We start from the raw sequence: 20,039 nt of genomic DNA on the forward strand, positions 1-20,039 counted from the left end.
TACAAAATGTTTACTGTAGCATTGTTTACCAGCCATTGAGTATTGCTTTTCTAGAATAAAGAAAGCTGCATGTTTCCCCTCATTCTATTCATGATTACTTCTCATTTTTCACTCTTCGGGGTCTGTAAAGCAGTTAAAAAAAACTAGTGCATGTGGGGAAAGCATGGCATCGCAGATGGTTGTCTTTTCTTTGTCCCTATCTGCTAGAATTAGTAACTGGTAGGAGAGGAGCTTAGAAAATCAAGTTATCAGCAGAGAAACTATTAGTCTTCATTTTCTTGTTTCCTACCTGGAAATACAAATTGTTAAATACTCCAGCTTCCTAATCCTCATTAGGAAATTTTGAAGAATAGCAGAACAGGAGAAAAAAAAAAAAGAAAAGAAAAAGCATGGGGATAATGAGAAAACACTGACACTAAAAATAGCACAGCCCTAACCAGTTTGGCTCAGTGGATAGAGTGTCGGCCTGCGGACTCAAGGGTCCCAGGTTCGATCCCAGTCAAGGGCATGTACCTTGGTTGTGGACACAACCCTGGTGGGGAATGTGCAGGGGGCAGCTGATCAATGTTTCTCTCTCGTCGATGTTTCTAACTCTCCATCCTCTCCCTTCCTCTCTGTAAAAAAATCAATGAAATATAAAAAAAAATAAAAAATAGCACAACGTTGTGATTGTTCCTTCTCACTCAGAGCACCCTACATATTTACATTTGTTTGCATTTGAGATTTTCCATTAAATAATTTTATTCCTAGTTATATGTGGATGAATGCCACATATACAATCCCAACTGTATCTTTTTGTTTAGAATTCTTTATGTTGGACTTGAAGATACAATAATTTAAATGGAATAACTGGTATATGAAATTATTTCACATTCCATGGTATCCCTAGGACTTAAGTTCATTGGTGTATTTGTCTAAGAATAAGGATTATTATTAGAAGCAATCTAATGGCAATGTCATGCAACCCTAACTCTCTGTTGTTGAAGAGTTTTATTTTAAGGCCCAGAGACATGGGGTTAAGGTCAGTGACAGGCAAAGTCTTTTGAAGTATACCAAAGGCACTAAAGAAATCAGTTGAGTATTCAGGAGGAACTGACATCAAATGCAGGTTTTCAGTCTGGCTGGTGTTGCTCAATGGTTGAGCATCGACCTATGAACCAGGAGTTAATGGTTTGATTCCCAGGCAGGGAACATGACTGGCTTGTGGGTTCGATCCCTAGTTGGGGGCCTACAGGAGGCAGCCATGATCAATGATTCTTTGTCATCATTGATGTCTCTATCTCTCTCTCCCTTTCTCTTCCTCTCTGAAATTAATAAAAACATATATATATATATATACCCACAGGTTTCTTTTTCTATGGTTTCTAGGATACTGGCCTATTTGCTGTGCTTGAATATTCTGGCACAGTACTGCCTCAGGGCCTTTGTGTTTGCTCTACCCTCTGTCCAGAACAATCTTCCCCCAGACTCCATAGAGTTCCCTCCACCTTGCTAAGGAGGTTTTCTCTAAATACCTATTTAAAACTGCCCCTTCCCCTCTCACTGCTTCCGAGTTCTATTCCCATTCTCCAGGTCATTCAGTCTGCTGTATTACGTATTTGACTTGATTGTTTCTCTGTCGACAGGCACTGGGACTAAGTTCTGAGGCCAGGTTTTTTGTCTGCTTTGCTCACACTTCATCCTCAGTGCTGAGAACAGTAACTGGCATGTAGGTGTCTAACAAAAATACTTACTAAATGTATTACAGCAGAATCTGTTGCAAACTGCAGTCTAAATAGGAGTAACTTGTATTTAATGTAATTCTTTCAGGATTCTTACTCTTAATGACATTTCTTTGATATTTCTATTTCAGATTAAGAGAAAAGAAACTTCAGGATTACCCCACACCCTTTTAATAATAAACTTCTAGGTCAGGAATGTTGCAAAGTGAAATGTCCTCAGGATCTGGGCAGTTAAATAAATGTGTGAAGCACCCAATATAAGGCATTAGGAAGTGGTGGGGTCTGTGATTCGTATGTTCATATACAATCTTACTTAAAGGTATTCAGATAAAAACAGAATTTAAACCACAGGCCTGTCTGAAGAAAACCTGTTTACCTGTAGTTTCCAAGGCCCATTTCAGCTGTCAGTTTGTGGCCAATAGGACCATGAAGACATTTTTTTAGGTCATAACATTTTTTTCTACCCATTTTCAACTATATACTTAGGCTTGGGTATGTGCCCGACTCCACATCAGGACAGAAATACTCAACTGATCAAATCTAATTACATTTGCTCTCCAACTAAATTGTGTATCACCTTCCCCTCTTGTGAGAGACATGCCTCTCTTGGATCCCCAACATCTGATTATTTCAAACCTAATTGATTTGTGACATTTCATTAATACAGTTAACTAAAACTAATTATACATATTGAATAAAAGTTTCCTGTGAAATGAATTATTTTACTTAGCCTAAGTGTTCTTAATTGTCATGATGAACTGCTGAGAAGGACTGCAGAATCACATCCTCTTGGGATGGTTAGCTATATATATATAAAATCAGCCAATATGTATTGCTAGATGATAACATAGAAACTAAAAAAAAAGTGATTAAATATAAAAGTTAAAGATATAAAAACATCTTCCTAAAAAGATAAAAATAAAAAAATTGATTACCTAGATCTCTTCATTTTAAGATGTCAAATAAGTCTATTAAATTTGTCCTATCATAAGCAAGCTAAACTAATTTTTTAAATTTATTGGCACTTATTGTTTTACTCATAGTATAACTTTTCTTTTACTTAACTGGTACATACTCCATTTCTCCTTCTTTAACTCAGATGGTATGTTTTGTCTGTTTATCCATCTAATTAATTTTAAATCCTAGCAGAAATGTAAGAAGAGACTACTACTACGTCAGTTGCCCCAAACCAAGCTGATGTATTGTGGGCTAAAACTTCCCACAAGGCCATTTCCAATGCCCTGCTCTGTCCTATTGTATATAGATAAACATGCTCTGTATAAATGAAGACAGGTGTTCATTAATGGTTAATTGAATAAAAGATGGCTAATCTATTAGTGTCACATATATCACATGAGAAGCTGTTATCATTAGTGACTAATTCGAGTTGTTTTCACACTGCCAAAGCAGTTTGGACTTCTTGCATTGCATTGTTAAAGAACACTCAGTTGTTTTTTCCTTCTGCTCTGTACACTGACCCCACTGGAGGGAACAGGAGGCAGCAAAACACCCACATTCTTCTTCTTCTTTGACCTGAGAGCATCACTGAGTGGCCAACGCTCAGGCTCTAGGTCAAGAGATAGCTTTGACCTACTGCCTGGTTTTATCTACAGCAGCTGTTTGCTTTCTACCATGGTCCCTGCTGTGTGTAAAAGTATTTTGGCTTTGCCTGGATGAGAGGAGGAGGAAGACTGCTCCTGACTGGATGTTGGACTTGTGGTATGACATTATTCCTGTTGTCTGTCCTAGGACCACCTGGGTGATTTTATCATTTGTTTACATTCTGAAAAGGTGCAAAGACCTTGTTTCAGATAACTGGTTACCTTCTGCCAGGTATGCACTATATTATTACATTTCTAAGATATCCTAGACCTTTCTGGAATTTAAAAAACTACTCCTATATGTTTCAATCTTCTTAAATGTCTTTATGAGAATTACCAACAGTTAAAGGGAGAATATGACAACACTTTTGGTACTAGTCAAAAGCTCTTTCTGCCAACAAAACAGAGTCTTTGAATTTAGAGGCTAATTCTCTTTTAATTGTTGAAGATATTAACAGTAATATAATTTAAATTAGTCTCCTACATAGTTAGTTATGTGCTAAGTATATTAGTCAAATCTAGGAACAATATTTATGTAGAATAATAAGTTATTTGGGGTACACTCTACAAAAAGATATAATTTTTTTTATTGAAAAACATTCCACACATTGCTAATGTTTACTTTGTCTTGTTTTTCATTAGTAAGACGCTAGGACTCATATTTGACATTTACAAATTGGGTTTGAACTTCGAAATCATAAAAATTATTTATGATTTCATTGAAAATGGATACTTCTAAGTGTGCAAATAGAACATTGGCTGAATATTTATATTTATATACCTTTGTCACAGCCAGTTATATAGCTATTTCAAATATTTGATGCTTCAATGACTCAAAGACAAATTTGTTTTTAACTTTTTGCTTTGTGTAACACACAACTATTAGTCCAGAAGCCAAATATAATTAAACTAGTAGGTAATAGTGACTGGAAAGTAACTGAGACTGACAGTTTAATAACAGGATCCTATCAGTGGAAAATGGTGACTGAGAACTTGAAGAATATACAATAATGGGGCGATTATATTAATTAAAATAAAAAAACAAACTACCATTATTGTGATATACATAATTTGGAAATAAAAATGGAGACTACTAATATCTTGTACATTTTCATAAAAAAAGAAGAAATAAGTGGTCTAAGATTTATTTTGCTTCGCTTTCCAATTGCCTAAAAACATAAATCAGCTTTAGCCAATATAATGGAGATCTTTCTGTAATTGTAGAAAAATAAAATCTTACAGGATATAAATAGTAAGAAAGAAATATTGGCCTTTGAAAAAGACCCTACATCTTTTTTAGTGTTTCTTACTCAGAGAGGTCAGTGATAGAGGTAAAAAAAAGCCAACAGCCATATATTAGCTCAACATAACTGTGTACCTCTTTTCACAATTTTTAAGAAATCAATAACCTCTGACTTTAAAAAGTTAAAATTATTTTATATACTCTTCTAAAGGCAGATACACACACACACACACACACACACACACATACACCTTTTAAGGTGTATAGTTTGATGAGTTTTGATAAATGTACCCATCTGTGTAATTACCATTACAGTCAATATGCAGAATATTTTCATCACCCTCCAAAATCCCTTATACTCCTCCTCCCCTCCTCCCAACCCCAGTCCTTGCTGTCATTGATTGGTTCTGTCCCAATAGTTTTGCCTTTTTCAGACTGTCATATAAATGGAATCACACAGCATGTAATATATTCTGCATGCTTCTTTTACTGGGTGTAGCCCTAGTTTGCTCTTTTCACTGCCGAGTGGCATTTTATTTTATTTTTTATTTTTTCATGTGGATGGAGCACAGTGTCTTTTTCCATTTCCCTGTGGGTGGACATTTGGATTGTTTACAGTTTTCAGTAATTATGAGAGAAGCTGTTATAAACATTCATGTTTAAGTCTTTGTGTGAACATATATTTTCATGTTTCCTAGGTAAATACCAGAAAGTAGGAGAGCTTGGTTAATAAGCATTTATTTAAGTTTACATTGGGGCCTTGACTTGCGAGTTTAATTCGTTAGGAGACCGAGCTCATTAAGGAGCTCGTTAACTCAAATTACTCTATCAACTTAATGAAAAAAACCGGTGGAGAGGCAGCTGGTATCTCAAAAAACTCGTTAGTTGGGACACTGGTAAGTCAAGGCCCCACTGTATAAGAAATTGCCATATTGTTTCCCTAATTGGCTGCACCTGAGGAAGGCTTTTAAGATGCTAAGACTATACAAAAGTGTATGCTGATGAAGGAACCTGATTCTCACTGAGCACAGATTTATTTTTATTTTATATCCAGTTTTAACAGGTTTAGTTAGCATTTTTTTAAAGTCCATGGTGAATTAGAAACAGTAAGCTAGAGGCTGTACAGATAGGTTGTTAGACAAAAATGATATTCACTAATATGACTATAAATTACTGATTTTTTAAAAGGGCAGGAACCTACAGGGCTGAAATTTTCCCATTTGATAAGTTTTATTTGACAAGTCCCAAACATGTCCTTAGAATCTCCAGGGAATATCCAAGTGTCAGAGCCCAGGCTACACCCTTGAATGAATAAATCAGGAATCTGGGGTAGAGTGAAGACAGCAGTATTTTTTTTAAGCTCCTTGGATGCTGTCAGTTTGGAACCACATCCTGGAAGCCCTGTAATGGCCTGCATGGCTCTGGCAAGCCTCTGCCTTTGTGGCTTCAATGTCAGTGTCGTCCTCTCTATAAAAAGATATTGTAGGTACGTTAATTCCAAGATGATACTAAGATGGTTCCAGGTATCATTAGGCTGATAACAGTCATGCTTAGGAGACACCACTGCCCAAGGAATGGCTCTACTCTGAATGGTTTCAGGGGCTTCTTGGAAAGAATTTTGTTCACATGATGAAATTTTTGTTCTGTAAATTGAGACATTTAGACTTGTTTTCTCTTAAATGATATTGCTGTATATTTTTTTTAGAATATTTTTTATTGATTTCAGAGAGGAAGGGAGAGACCGAGAGATAGAAACATCAATGATGAGAGATAATCATTGATCGGCTGCCTTCTGCATACCTCCTACTGGGGACTGAGCCTGCAACCTGGGCATGTGCCCTTGACCAGAATCGAACCTGGGACCTTTCAGTCTGCAGGCTGATGGTCTATTCACTGAGTCAAACCAGCCAGGGCAAAACACTGCTTTGTTTTTCCACTTCTTTATGCATTTATTGATTGCTTCTTGTATGTGCACTGACTGGGGATCGAACCCACAGCCTTAGTGTATTGGGACAATGCTCTAATCACCTGAGCTATACGGCCCGTGGGCCGGATCCGGCCTGTTTGAAATGAGTAAAACTAAGAAAAAAGACCGTACTCTTTTATGTAATGATGTTTACTTTGAATTTATATTAGTTCACACAAACACTCCATCCATGCTTTTGTTCCGGCCCTCCGGTCCAGTTTAAGAACCCATTGTGGCCCTCGAGTCAAAAACTACTCAGAAAATTGGAATTTAAAAATGATTTTAAATTTCCAAATAAGTTAAAGAAAGCATACAGCCTTTTTACCAATAGAAGTCTGCTGCTTTCCTAATAAATTTGGAATTTAAAAATGATTTTAAATTTCCAAATAAGTTTAAGAAAGCATACAGCCTTTTTACCAATAGAAGTCTGCTGCTTTCCTAATAAATTTGCATATACAGTACTGTCCAATAGGGCTCTCTATGATGAAAGAGATGCTCTCTATCTGTGCTGTCCAGTGTGCAGCCACTGACTACATGTGTCTCCTGAGCACTTGAAATGTGGCTAATATAACTGCAGAACCGAAGTTTCAATTTAATTTATTATAAATAATTCATATTTAAATTAAAATAGCCATAGTGGCAAATAGCAACCATATTGAACAGTGCAGGTCTGTAGGTGTTAAGCCACTGAATATGGTCTTTATTCTTTTAACTATCCTAATCAGGTTTCCCCCATTTTCATAAGTAGATTTCAACCAAAATTCTTTTGGTCCTATAAAACAAGGTTTAAAATACTGTTTACACATTACTGGTTTAAATCAATAAGAGATCAGAGTTCTGTGGTTGTCAGTTGGTTAAAGGGACATTACAAAGTTCAGAAGGTCCTTCTGAAAATACTTTTTGTATTTCAATATAATGCCCATGGGCTGGGATGGGGCCTTGGAGATCATCTCACAGGAAACCGAAGGTAAAATTGCTATAGTTAGTGGCAGAATTGTTATAGCATCGATTTAAAAAAATATTTTTATTGATTTCAGAGAGGAAGGTAGAGGAAGAGAGAAACAGAAACATCAATGATGAGAGAGAACCATTGATTGCCTACTTTCTCCATCCCCCCTACTGGGGATCAAGCTCACAACCCAGGCATGTGCCCTGACCAGGAATCGAACCATGACTTCCTGGTTCATAGGTTGATGCTCAACCACTGAGCCACCCACATGGGGCAGCATAGATTTTTTTAACTAACAAAATATAACCTAGAATTAAGCATGTTTTGCTTATTCATCTCAAACTTAAAAATTTGAAAAAGCTTTACATTTTACATAATGTTTTCTTCAATGTTTTGCTACTTGTAAGCAAAATGTAATTGTGAATGTTAGAGACTGAGGGCTTCCAACATGCAAAAGGGCGGCTGGTCCCAGCCTCCTTTCCAGGCATCACTGTCCTACTTCTTCCATGGCAAGGCAGATGGGCTGTTAGGGACCAAGTGCTGCTTCTATTAAGTACTCTTAGGAGGTAAAATAAAGCTTCCTGTCTTAATGTCTTCCTAACTAGGACATATATTTTAAACACTTTCTCCAGAGCTGGATTTTTGCTGAAAATATGCAGTGTAGCTTCCTAGGCTTAACCACACCAAAAAAAAAAAAAAAAAAAAAGCCCTAAAGATTTCCAGCAACAGAACTCTGTGGAATGTTGCTATTTTTATCTCCAAGATTAAAGCAGTCCTAAATAGTTTCCTAACACCACCATGGAGTGCCCTTCAGCAAGCATTTCCTACTTGCCAATCCAGCAAATAATAGAGTCCAGAGAAGTTTGTCAACCTTCCCACCACCCATCCTAGTTACCTTCTACTTTGATTAGGTGCAATCACACATAATCAGAAGGGGGAAACTACTCTTTTCATTCACCCTAGAGGCATTAGGGAGTGTCGCCCCTGTTATTTGGAAAGCTGAGGGCTTGTTCTTTGAGCTGAGTTTTTATCAGGAAAATAAATATTGCAAGCTGGGTAAATTCAGGAGTTTTATTTGTATGAAACCCATTTGACAGGAGTTGGGCCAACGAAGGTTCTGAGTGTGATGCCCTGTTACTCTAGGGACTCCTGCCTACCAGGGCCTTAGCCAGCATGGGCATTAAAGGGAGCCTCTATCTCCAACCTCATAGTGCCATTTTCCCTATTTCTTAATGGAGTAAGGGAGACTTTGTAAGAATGAGACTGAGGCATGTGGCTTTTCAGAAGATGAACAGATCAAATTTTAAGGTTTATGTGCTTCTGGAAGTCAATGCTGGGGCATCTCCAATGACAATTCTCCCATCTTGCGGCAGTGAGAGCGCACAGCATTCTCCTGGTTCTTCCAAAGCCCAGAGCTGTGCTGCATGGAAAGCCATCACCCACTTGGAGGGCAGTCCCTGTCACAAAGGACTGCAGATCTTTCACATGGTTTAACATCAGTTTATACCTGGATATCCTGGTAACCCTGACACCATTTGCACTTAAACTCCTCTGAGTATATACGTGTTCTTAAGCTGTCTACTAGAAGGAATAGGTAAGACTGGAATTTCTTTCTTCTTCTGTTTCTGTCACTGGACAGGGATTTGTGTGGCTTCTTGTGCTACCTCTACTGTTGATGTGTTACAGAAAACTCCTAGCAGATACAGTGCTACAAGTGGAAGGTATTTACCTGGATGCAGAGCTTCTGTGATAGCTTCAGTGACTTACTCAGATAAAGGCCCAGCCATTTTAGAGCAATTTATGATTACAAGATCTGGAAAAAAATTAGTGAGATTCACTAAATATCATCAGATTTATTTTGTAATTTACAGAGCAAGCATTAACACTACATTTTATGAGTGGTTTTGGAGGAAATGAAGTCATCTGGTCCCCACTGAGGACATCTTTTTATACAGAATCAGGCTGCACTGAATGGCTACCCTGTTGTGGGAATCTCATCCTCTGCTTCTGCTCCACATCCGCCCCAGCCCTAGTAGACACACACTAGAGAATAAGAAGTAGGCTATTTTAATGTTAAATAGTGCAGTTTTATTCTAAGACATTTCTGTAGACATAACTACTAAATATAAGAAATATACCACCAAATATAAGTGTGGTTATCACTGGATGGTGGCACTTAAATTGGTTCAATGTTTTATACAAATAATGCACACACATTATTGAAATGTAAGAAAATAGATTAAAATAAAAATAAGAAATGAATGATCACAATTGCACAAAACAAAAATAGCTATTTAAAAAATATAATAGATTAGATTTTTACTTGTGAATCTAGTTAAACTTTGATAAATACTTATTTTTAATACAAAGCTTATAGTGTTATTGAACCATAACTTAAACAATATTTTAAAAGATCTTTGTTTTTGTAGTTCATAGAATATATGCATGTGAGATAAATGTAAAGTTACAGATGAGTATACTTTAAAAGTACATGTCTCCTAGCCCTCTCCAATTGTCTCTCTGGATCCACTTCCCAGAGCTACTTCCTACTAATAGTTTCTTATGTATCTTTTTAGGACTTTTAGAAAATATAGTTACATGCATATAAATGTGTATATCCACATTTTTTTTTAAACTCTACACATCATACTAACATTTTACTATCCTACTCTTTGCTTTATTATTTTTAACTTAACAATATGGCTAGAAGAACTTTCAACATCAGTGTATGTAAATCTGCCTCATTCGGATTTCTTTTTTTTTATTCCTCACCTGAGGATATTTTTTTCCGTTGATCTTTAGAGAGAGAGTGGAAGTGAGGGAGAAGGAATGGGGGAGAGGGAGAGAAACACTGATGTGAGAGAGATACATCGAGTGGTTGCCTCCCACACTCACCCTGACCAAGGCCAGGGATCGAACCTGCAACTGAGGTACATGCGCTTGACAGGGAATTGAACCTGTGACCCTTCAGTCCTTGGACTGATGCTCTAACCACTAAGCAAACAAGCCAGGGCTGCCTCTTTCATTTTGAGGACTGTACTGTATTATATTCATTGCACTGATAACATAACATAACTTATAAATGGACTTAAGTTTTGTTTGATTTTTTTATTTTCAGTTTCCCTTTTTGGCTGCTTAAAAAATTGCCTCAATAATGATATTTATACATATGCACTTTTATATTTATTTGAATATATCAGTAACATAAGTTTAAAACATAATTATTGAAGGAAATTGTTGGTATTCTCTAAGTTTTTAAAAGATATTTACAAAATGTCTTCTATAAAAATTATACCAACTTATGATGCCAAAAATCTGGTCTTTAACAAATCTTAAATTTTTTTCTCTGTTGGATAAGTAAAAAGTATGTATTTTCTTTGATTTGCATTTCTTTAGTTACAAAAGAGGCTGTGATTCTTTTTGCTTTATTGGTTTAGATAGTTATTCTTCTACAAGTTTGCCAGTCATGGCTTTTGCTCATTTTTCAAGTTGGTTATTCATTGTTTTTTATTTTAAAGAGCTTATGTTATATTAAGAAAACTGGCATTTTATATGCAGTGTGTGGCAAATTGCTTTCCCAATTTCCTGTTTATCTTTTTATTTTGTTTATGGTATTGTTTACTACACAGCCATTAAAATATATTTTTAGGTAGCCAAAAAAGCATTTACCAATGCTTTTCATTATGGACTTTGATATTTTTATGTAAGATTTTTTTTAAGCTGAAGAGTTAATAAGAAAGATTGTGATTAGGTTACTTTTTTAAAACAACACACGTCAACGTTACTAAAGCGTTGTACAGAAGAATTTTGGCATTAGAAGGATCTATTTTTATCCCTATTTCTTGGTGTTTTTTTGATAGCAAAAGAAATTTCCCATAAGATGATTTCTCCTATAAAATATCACTCTGGTGTGAATTCTGTGAAATCTTGTGAAGTTCTAGCGTACGTTAGGGGGGAAAATTAGAGATGGGTCAGATTTGTTATTCTTCAGAGAGTTCATAGTGGTTGTCAAAGATCTAAAATCTAGAGTAGGTTAGAAGGAAAGTAATAGAAATTCTAAGACAAACAGAAAGTAAGAAATATAAAAGTATTAGAGGTTTATTATTGGAAATTTTGAAAGCACATAAAAATAAAAGGAAAGAAAAAAGTCACCTTTGATCTTAGTAGCTTTGATCTTAATAATCCTCACGAGCTTTTAAGATTTGTTATATATATTTCCTAGTCTTTGTTTTTTGTTCTACAAATATGTAGGCATTTAAAAATTATATAGGCAATTTTACTCACAAATCAGTGCCAATATACCTATATTGTTTTCATTAGAACACCAAAGACCTAAGTAAGACCTTATGGAACCTTGACTAGAATCTACCAAATACATATGCACACTAGATCACATTCAGGATTTGTTTTTATACACTGCTTTATCCATTTATGATTACCTTTCTTTGCTATTAAATATTTTAAAATATATTATATATTAAATATATATTTATATAAATATATTATGGCTATCCAGTATAATGTTCCATCATATGGCTTAACCTAATGGGTATTTTTAAAAATATAAATAGATTTGTGTTTCTCTCAGAAATATCTTCTGTTAACTTAGTAGAGGGGTCCTCAAACTAAGGCCCACAGGCCACATGCAAATACAAATATTGTAGTTGTTACCATTATGGTTTTTTTACTTCAAAATAAAATATGTGCAGTGTTCATAGGAATTTGTTCATAGTTTTTTTAAAAAAACTATGAACAAATTCCTATGAACACTGCACATATCTTATTTTGAAGTAAAAAAACCAAAATGGTAACAAATACAATATTTGTATTTGCATGTGGCCTGTGGGCCTTAGTTTGAGGACCCCTGACTTAGTAGATCAGAGGCCAGGACACATTCAGGAAATCACTACATAGCAATCATATCAGATTCATTTTCATTCTTGATAAGGTGGCAGCAATTAATTGTGTGAAAGTTAAGGGCCGGGAGACATCATAGTATAACATCTTTAATGTGAAGTGACATCATTTGATTGGAAAGAGTTAGATTATTAAAGCTGAGGTAATGGAATATTCTTGTTCTAGGGGCAAACCATGTAGATTTAGAAGTTTGTACAACGCAATTGAATTGGATAGCAAGAATAATTTGGGTCTAAATGTGAAGAAAGTATATGTGATGATAAACATAAATGTATGAAGTTTATTAGAAGAAATGATAATGATATTTTTCCCATTTATTTAGAAAAAAACTGGTGTATATTATATTTAGCCACAGTCACAAATATTTGGGCTTAGTGAGATGAGCAGGACTCTAAAGATTCATAAGAGGATCACTGCACTGTGTCATCACTAAGAGAACTGCCTGCTATGTGCAGGCTGTCTCCTGGACACTACTTCCCCTGGATTTTGACTTAACCAGTAACTTACAAGTTACATGATTTACCATTAGTGCTGCCTGTACATCTAAAGTTCCAGATCCAAGCAGCTAGTGAAATTCTGTCTCCCAAGGATATGTCCCTTCATGACTGAGAAAATTGTGTCTGCTCAGTTCTGATGACATATATCCCTCCTCTCAACTATGATCACAAGGAACCCAGACTCACCTCAGTCTTTTGAGCAACAGCAATGATTACCTGTCAAAACAACAGACATTGGGCCAGATCTACTTACAGCTGTCAGAGAAGTGACATGCCTGGGAGAAAGCATTCAGAGGCGGAAGCATTTGTGGAGTCACTGCCTTAAATAAGTTAGCACTAGCTTGCAGACTGACTGGTTAGTAACTATATTCAACTACAGTTTTGTAAACAATTGCTTGTATATAAGTGTTTACATTAAAAACTGAAAGAATGATATGTAATTTGAATTGGAATGAACAGTTTAAGTATGTAAGGAATGACATGTTCAATTCAAGAGAGAACTTTTTTTCATACCGTCAAAACACCAAAAGGTAAAAACAGTAAACTTAAGTTATGAGAAAAAATAGAGATAACAAACCTTAAGTTTAAAATGGGCTGCCATAGTTTTAGTATTTATTTCCCAACTAAAGAAGGAATTTCTAGACTTCATTATTGTACTTAAATGTAAGATGACAGACAAATGTTACAACTGAAATGAAATAGATCTTCTTTTTCCCACGATGGAAACAGAACCTGGTTTCACATCATAACTTTAAATAAATTCTCAAATAATTAGTTGGCTTAAAAAGCAGGCAGCCAAGTGTAGAATATACAGTGGGAGTGGTACCTAAGAGCACAGCAATCAGAATCCCTGTGTTTAAATATTGAATCTACCAGTTACTGCATTTGGGTGAGCTACTTATCTTCTTATTACTCAGAATGCTAATGTACAAAGTGAGGATAAAGCAGTGGATATTTCATAGAGATGTTGTGAGGATTAAATAAAAAATATTTAAAAAAGACTGAACACTGTGTTTGGCACATTATACATGCTAATGGCTTTCTTTAAAATGTTTATTTAAAAACTAAGAAAATAACCTGTAGGTCATTGGTTCTCAACCTTCCTAATGCCGCGACCCTTAATACAGTTCCTCATGTTGTGGTGACCCCCAGCCATAAAATTATTTCGTTGCTACTTCATAACTGTAATTTTGCTACTGTTATGAATTGTAATGTAAATATCTGATATGCAGGATGTATTTTCATTGTTACAAATTGAACATAATTAAAGCATAGTGATTAATCACAAAAAATATGTAATTATATATGTGTTTTCCAATGGTCTTAGGCAACCCCTGTGAAAGGGTCATTTGACCCCAAAGGGGTCGCGACCTACAGGTTGAGAACCGCTGCTCTAGGTGAACAAGTCATAGGTTGTTGTTGTGCTTCTCTAACTTAATGTGCATTTGAATTACTTGGGGATCTTGTTAAAATGCAGATTTTTATTCAATGGGTCCAGGTGGGGTCTGAGATTCTATATCTTTAACAAGCCCCTAGTGATGTCCATGATGCTGGTCTGAGGACCTTGACACCTGAGGCAATTGTGGATGGTTGCTCCCTAAACTGTGATTCAGTGTTTCTCAAAGAGGAATAGGGGGGAGTGGCAGAAAGGAAATGCAGATGTGTATTCAAGTTAAAATGCTCCCCAAGTGATTGTAATATATTTGCTTTACTTGTTCCCTAACACTTTTAGAACTATATCAACGTTTTATTCTTCTTCATTTCTCTTTTTCTTATTCTTTCCTCTACTTGCTCCTTGCCATTGCAGCTTAAGACTAAAAAATGGAATTAATATTGATTCCCCAATTAGTAAGAATCATCAATTTTAAGTCATTAGCAGGATAATGCAGGATAATGTACTTAAATTAGATTAGAAAAATGGTTTCTAACATTTCTCTTCTAAAATACAGGGATCTAAAAAAAGTATTTAACATTTTCTGTAGCTTTAGCAGAAAATAAACAACAAAGAGTAAGCAAGTGATTGTGGAGCACTTAGTAATAGAATACAAGGATATTTGGTCAACATATGACATGTGGTCCATACTGTCAAACGAGTCATAATCCCATGGGAGGGGAAGGCTGTTGTGGTTATCTTGGAAGTGACAGAATCAAACTATGTGACCACATTAAATATTCCACCTGGTCTGATAGGTGGACAGGAGGAGAGTTGTTTTTAAATGGCTTCCTACCTCAGTGGTACTGAGATGATTAAAGAAACCCGTATCTAAATATGTACTTAGCTTGAACAACATTTTTCTAGGACAAAGATCATTTTTCTACTTTGGTGTATCTTTAGGGCTTAATATTACTAGATTCACAGTATTCCCTCTGTAAGTATCTTCAATTGTTGATACTGTAGTTGATACATTTCACAGATGAAATTCTTCATTTTAATTTGCATACATAGGCACAAAGCAGCGGAGTGAAGACTGACGGTGGCTCTGGCCAGAGCGAAGGCCTGGGTCACTGGTGCTGGAGGAAAACCGGTGCCAGCAGCCAGGGGAAGGGAAGGCCTTTTGCACGAATCTTTTCATGCAACAGGCCTCTAGTATATGTATGAAATGAATTAGAAATCACATAAGAATTGACACAAATTAAATGATTATTAATTCTATGATTTAAAATTTTGCAGACATCTAGAATTGGGTCCTGAGATATGAAGGCAAATGAGATTACAAAGAACAAAACATACACATTTCTTAACCATTTTCCAAACTTGTAAATGTTAGAAAATTAAACATGAGACTAGCAATACAATTTAAAGTATTCTTGGGTACAAGAATTGGCTGATTCTAGACATTTATTTCTGCTTAAGATATTTAGATGATACAACTATTTTAGAAACCAAAGGAAAAAAAAGCTTCTAAATTAAGTTATAAGAATAATGTAAAATAAACAGTCCTACACTGTTTATAGTATATAGTGAATTCTCTGTTAGTGAAATATTTTGAAAGACAATTTGGTTTTCATATACAAGGGAATTTTTCCCCTATGGACATCTACTGTGAAGAGAATAAAAATCAAATAGCAAAACTTTAATGTGAATACAACCAGAGCTAAGAGCAAGATTCACTTGTCATTTCCATGACTATTCTAAATATATACTGTTTTCTATTTCCAATCGTCAAATTTGCCACTTAAGTAATCACTAACTAATGACACAGCTAGCAAATTCATAGCTCTTTAGATTTTTTTTTTTAGTGTGATTGAAACATATTTTAGAGCTTTAGTAGGATGATGGCACTCAGTTGCCACATTAGTTCAATATTACCTTAAATCCTTTTAGATACTCCTTGATTTAAGGTGGCTTATATATTAAGCCATCAAAGTGTTGAATTTTGGTAGGAGAAATTCATATCATAAATAAAATAGAAAATATAAAGTAATAACTAAATTTAGACTGAAAATGAAATAAAATTTACTTTTTCTTATGGAAGTTTTATTAGACTTTGAATAAGCACCTAGTGAGAAGAAATACGAATCATGTAATCTGCGTACTTTAGGCAATTTTGAAAGAGAAGCCTATTCTGAAAAAGAAGAATGAGCACTTTCCAATGGCGATGGGTTCAAAAGTTGATTTGTAGAGTGAACAAGGGAGAAAAGCATTCCTAACCTGGCCTGGATACTTCGTCTAATGTTGTTACTCTGGCTCTGATTTGTTTATTGCCACACTGTGTCTTCAAGACAGCTTTTTAATCCTCTCAACTCTTGGATTTACTTCAAACTTCTGAATAAAATTCTTAATTTGCTAACATACATGGGCGACTCTCTGGCATTCTGAGTCATGAAGAATAGGAAAAGGACTAGGTACACGAATGAGCGTGGAAAGAAGGACCGGGAGCCTGCACCGGGCAGCCCAAACACGCAAGTGTGATGGGACTTGATTGTTCCCTGTAGCAAATTTGAAAGCAAAATACAGCAACTCTCAGGCGGCCACTTGAAAAGAACACTGTGAAAACACAGACAAAACTGTAGGGGACATACATCATGCATTTAAACTATGAGTTTCAAATGGTATTTTATCTGGCCTTTGGGTAAGCAGCAAATTAAATTTCCTTAAATTATTTTCCCATGAGCATAGGGCAAATAATTAATCATAGTAAGAATAACAGTATATGCAGGAGCAAAACCCCCAAATCATGTACACACATACAATTCTTACCTCAAACTAGAAAAACAGCCAAAATAAGAAAACCAAGCAATCCACAGTTCTGTCCTTTTTTTGAACACTGAACCAGGCTCAAAAGTACAGAAAATACTTAAACTCAGAGCTCTCAGGATGGGGAGCACGGCCGAAGCAACAATGACTGGAAGACACTTTCTAACTCACAAAGAAGTTGAATCTTATTTGGCACTAGTGGAACCAATGGAAGAAATCAGTTTTCATCTGTGTTGGATGATGGAGCAGCTGATTCATTTCAAGGACAAAGAAGAGTTGAACCAGAAATCAAGGCCTCCTGATGGGCACAAAGACCAATGATGTCAGACAAGAAGGGAGAGGCAGAATAGACAACAAACATAACTCTAGTAATCACTTGCCTTTAGCAAATGTTGAGGCCTGGTGACTTGGGGCCACTCCAGAGTCTCAGGTCAAGTTATAGGAACTGCCAGCCATAAGTTGTGGGATGGACACAGAGCCAGCAAAGAAAGACCTACTGATTTTCCAGAGCAGGTAACTTATCAGGTGAGTTATTTTGACAGTTTTTAAAATGCCAAATATGGGCTAAAAGGGTAATTATTTTAGACTTATCAGTATCTTCAAACAATAAATAAGAAACAAAAGGAATCAAAGGCTTTTATTAGTGGAGGGAAACTTAAGTGCAGAGACTTGAGGTTCAGAACTATGAAATATCACCCAGCTAGTTAAGTAGGAGTCTCTTCCCTGCTCCTGGGCTTCCCTGCCCTGCACTCTCTGCTAGGAAGGCTAGTGGCATGCAGAGCACCTGAGGAGGGATTACCCACAGGCCTTTAGAGCTAGGGAAACACTACAGAGACCAGAGGAACAGGTGATTTCTTTTTTAGAGAAGATTGCAAGGGGTTACAGCTTATGTTAAGGGGAGCAAATGCCTTGGGCCCAGATCCCTCAGGTAATAACCACCAAGAGAGACATGTTGGGGATGAGGCACCTTCAGGAGGAGGTGCAAGTTGTTCTGCAAAGTTATAAACATGGAACAGCAAGGTGCCAGATTTTTTGCTTCCCTCACTGTTCCTTTCTCCTTCTGGAATGACACTAGAAATAAATGTAGCTAAGTCCTGAAAGTGATCCCAGGGGAAAGAGAGCACCTAGACTTTCACCAAGAGTGAGGGCTTCTGGGTGTGGTAGTGGGTTTTAATGTTTATGAGGCCATCAGCAAACCAAGATTTGGTAAAGACGTCCCAGATGGATTTAATAGCCAGGACTCTAAAGCTGCCCAAAGACAAAGGGGCAGCAGGAGACAGTTTGGGAAAGACTTGCTGAGGTCTTCTGGACACCTCAGCAGGCTGGCACTGTGGAGAGATCAGGCTGGATGGTTAAGATAATTGGAGAGTGGAGCACTAAACAGGCAGGTGGAGTGGAGGAAAGGAACCAGCAAGAACTGCTTCTAAAAGCCCGACTCAGTTACAAAGGTGCATTGGCCTCTAGGCCAGTGGTTCTCAACCTTGACTGCACATTAGAATCACCTGGGAATCTTTTTAAAATCCTGATTTCTGGGCCTCATCCTCCGGAAATTCTGTTTCTTTGTTACTAATGTTGTGGCCCCACCCCATAACAAAGAAACAGAATTTCCGGAGGATGAGGCCCAGAAATCAGGATTTTAAAAAGATTCCCAGGTGATTCTAATGTGCAGCCAAGGTTGAGAACCACTGGCCTCTAGCCATGGGGATTAAGGTGTGGAGATGCCCGAGCTTCTTCCTTCCCCAATTTGATGAATCAAAGGGCACCTGAGGAAATCTGAAGGTGGGAGAGTTTACCCCAGGGTGGGCGGCGTGCTGTGCCACGGACCCGTCAGTAGGGTTTGCAGGGAGGCGGAAGGTAGATGAGCAGGGCATCTCCTGGGAAGCAGAGGGGAGTGTGGAGATCTCTGCAATTTCTCCCTAGAAGTAGCACAACTTTAAAATAAATGGACGCCCGGGGGAGTCATACCGCTTCCATTCAGGTCAGGGTTAAGAGACAGGAGTTAGCTAAAGCCTCCGGAAGAGAGTTTACTTGGTTTCATCCCATTTTTGCAGATTTCTCCCTTGCACTCGGAAGAGTTTGGTCAAATCGGAATGACATTTGGAGGGTAAGCAAGCAAACAAGCTCAAATTGTACCCTCTCAACCCAGACGCGCTTCTCACCTGATTTGGGAAAGGGTGGCCAGCTCTGGACGGGCACGGACCCGAACTGTGTTCGCTCTGCTTGGTCCTCTGAGCCTCCCAGTCCAGCCCATAATTAGGACAACTGACAAGAAACTAACCACCTCCGCCCACCGCCCCCAAGCCCGGCCCGCAGTCCGCACCCACTCACCGGTGCCTGAGCCACTGCGCGCACGTCGGGTGGAGAGCTGGCTGCTCTTGTGCGGTTATTCGCGCGCCGCCTTGACGTCCGGGCTGTGAGCCCTACTCCCGGGTCCGTCGGGCTGCTCCGCACCGATCGCCGCCGCGGACCGGGTGGAACCGCTAGCCGCGCGCCTGCTCAGGCACCCTGTCTCCGATGCTCGGGCCCTGGCTGACAGGAGCTGGAATCGTCTGCGAAGAGGCAGCTCGGAGTTTATAGGGTGGGGCGTTGCTGCGAGTGGTTCCTGGGGCGAGGCTCTGTTTTGCATTCCCTCCTCCTCCGCCCCGCCCCAGGAGACCCTCTCGGCCAAACCTCTTCCTCTCCAGCTGCTAACGGAAGCGGGATGATGCCGCAGTCATTCCCAGTGTCACCTTTTAGATCTGTGCCCACCTGTCCTGGAACCCGCTTGGGGAGAGATTGAGAAGGAAGAGAGCTGGGGGTCCAGGAGCAGCCATTCACGCCAAGAGTGATGTTCTTCTACCCCCCCTTTTTTTTAAAACTTGGAAAACTTTTAAGGCTAAAATAGGGAGTCCTTTTTCCTGTCACTCAAACTTGGGATTTACTGTTGTGGATCACAGATCATCTCATA

The 20,039-nt window shown here is 37.6% G+C and overlaps 1 protein-coding gene across 2 annotated transcripts in view; it reads right to left on the minus strand.

The window, feature by feature from the left end:
* Positions 1-19,716, minus strand: part of AGTR1 (angiotensin II receptor type 1) — a 67,355-nt gene extending 47,639 nt beyond the window's left edge. The window contains exons 1-2 of one of the 2 annotated variants that reach the window (XM_006771859.2): positions 19,421-19,716; positions 9,210-9,293 (exon numbers count right to left, since the gene is read on the minus strand). The gene's annotated coding sequence lies outside the window, so the exon portion shown is untranslated. The remainder of the gene's footprint in view (positions 1-9,209; positions 9,294-19,420) is intronic. The other variant, XM_015569202.1, reaches the window with a different exon arrangement.
* Between the last annotated feature and the right edge of the window lie 323 nt (positions 19,717-20,039).

This window comes from Myotis davidii, unplaced genomic scaffold (genome assembly GCF_000327345.1).
Source record: "Myotis davidii unplaced genomic scaffold, ASM32734v1 scaffold1785, whole genome shotgun sequence".
NCBI lineage: Eukaryota > Metazoa > Chordata > Mammalia > Chiroptera > Vespertilionidae > Myotis > Myotis davidii.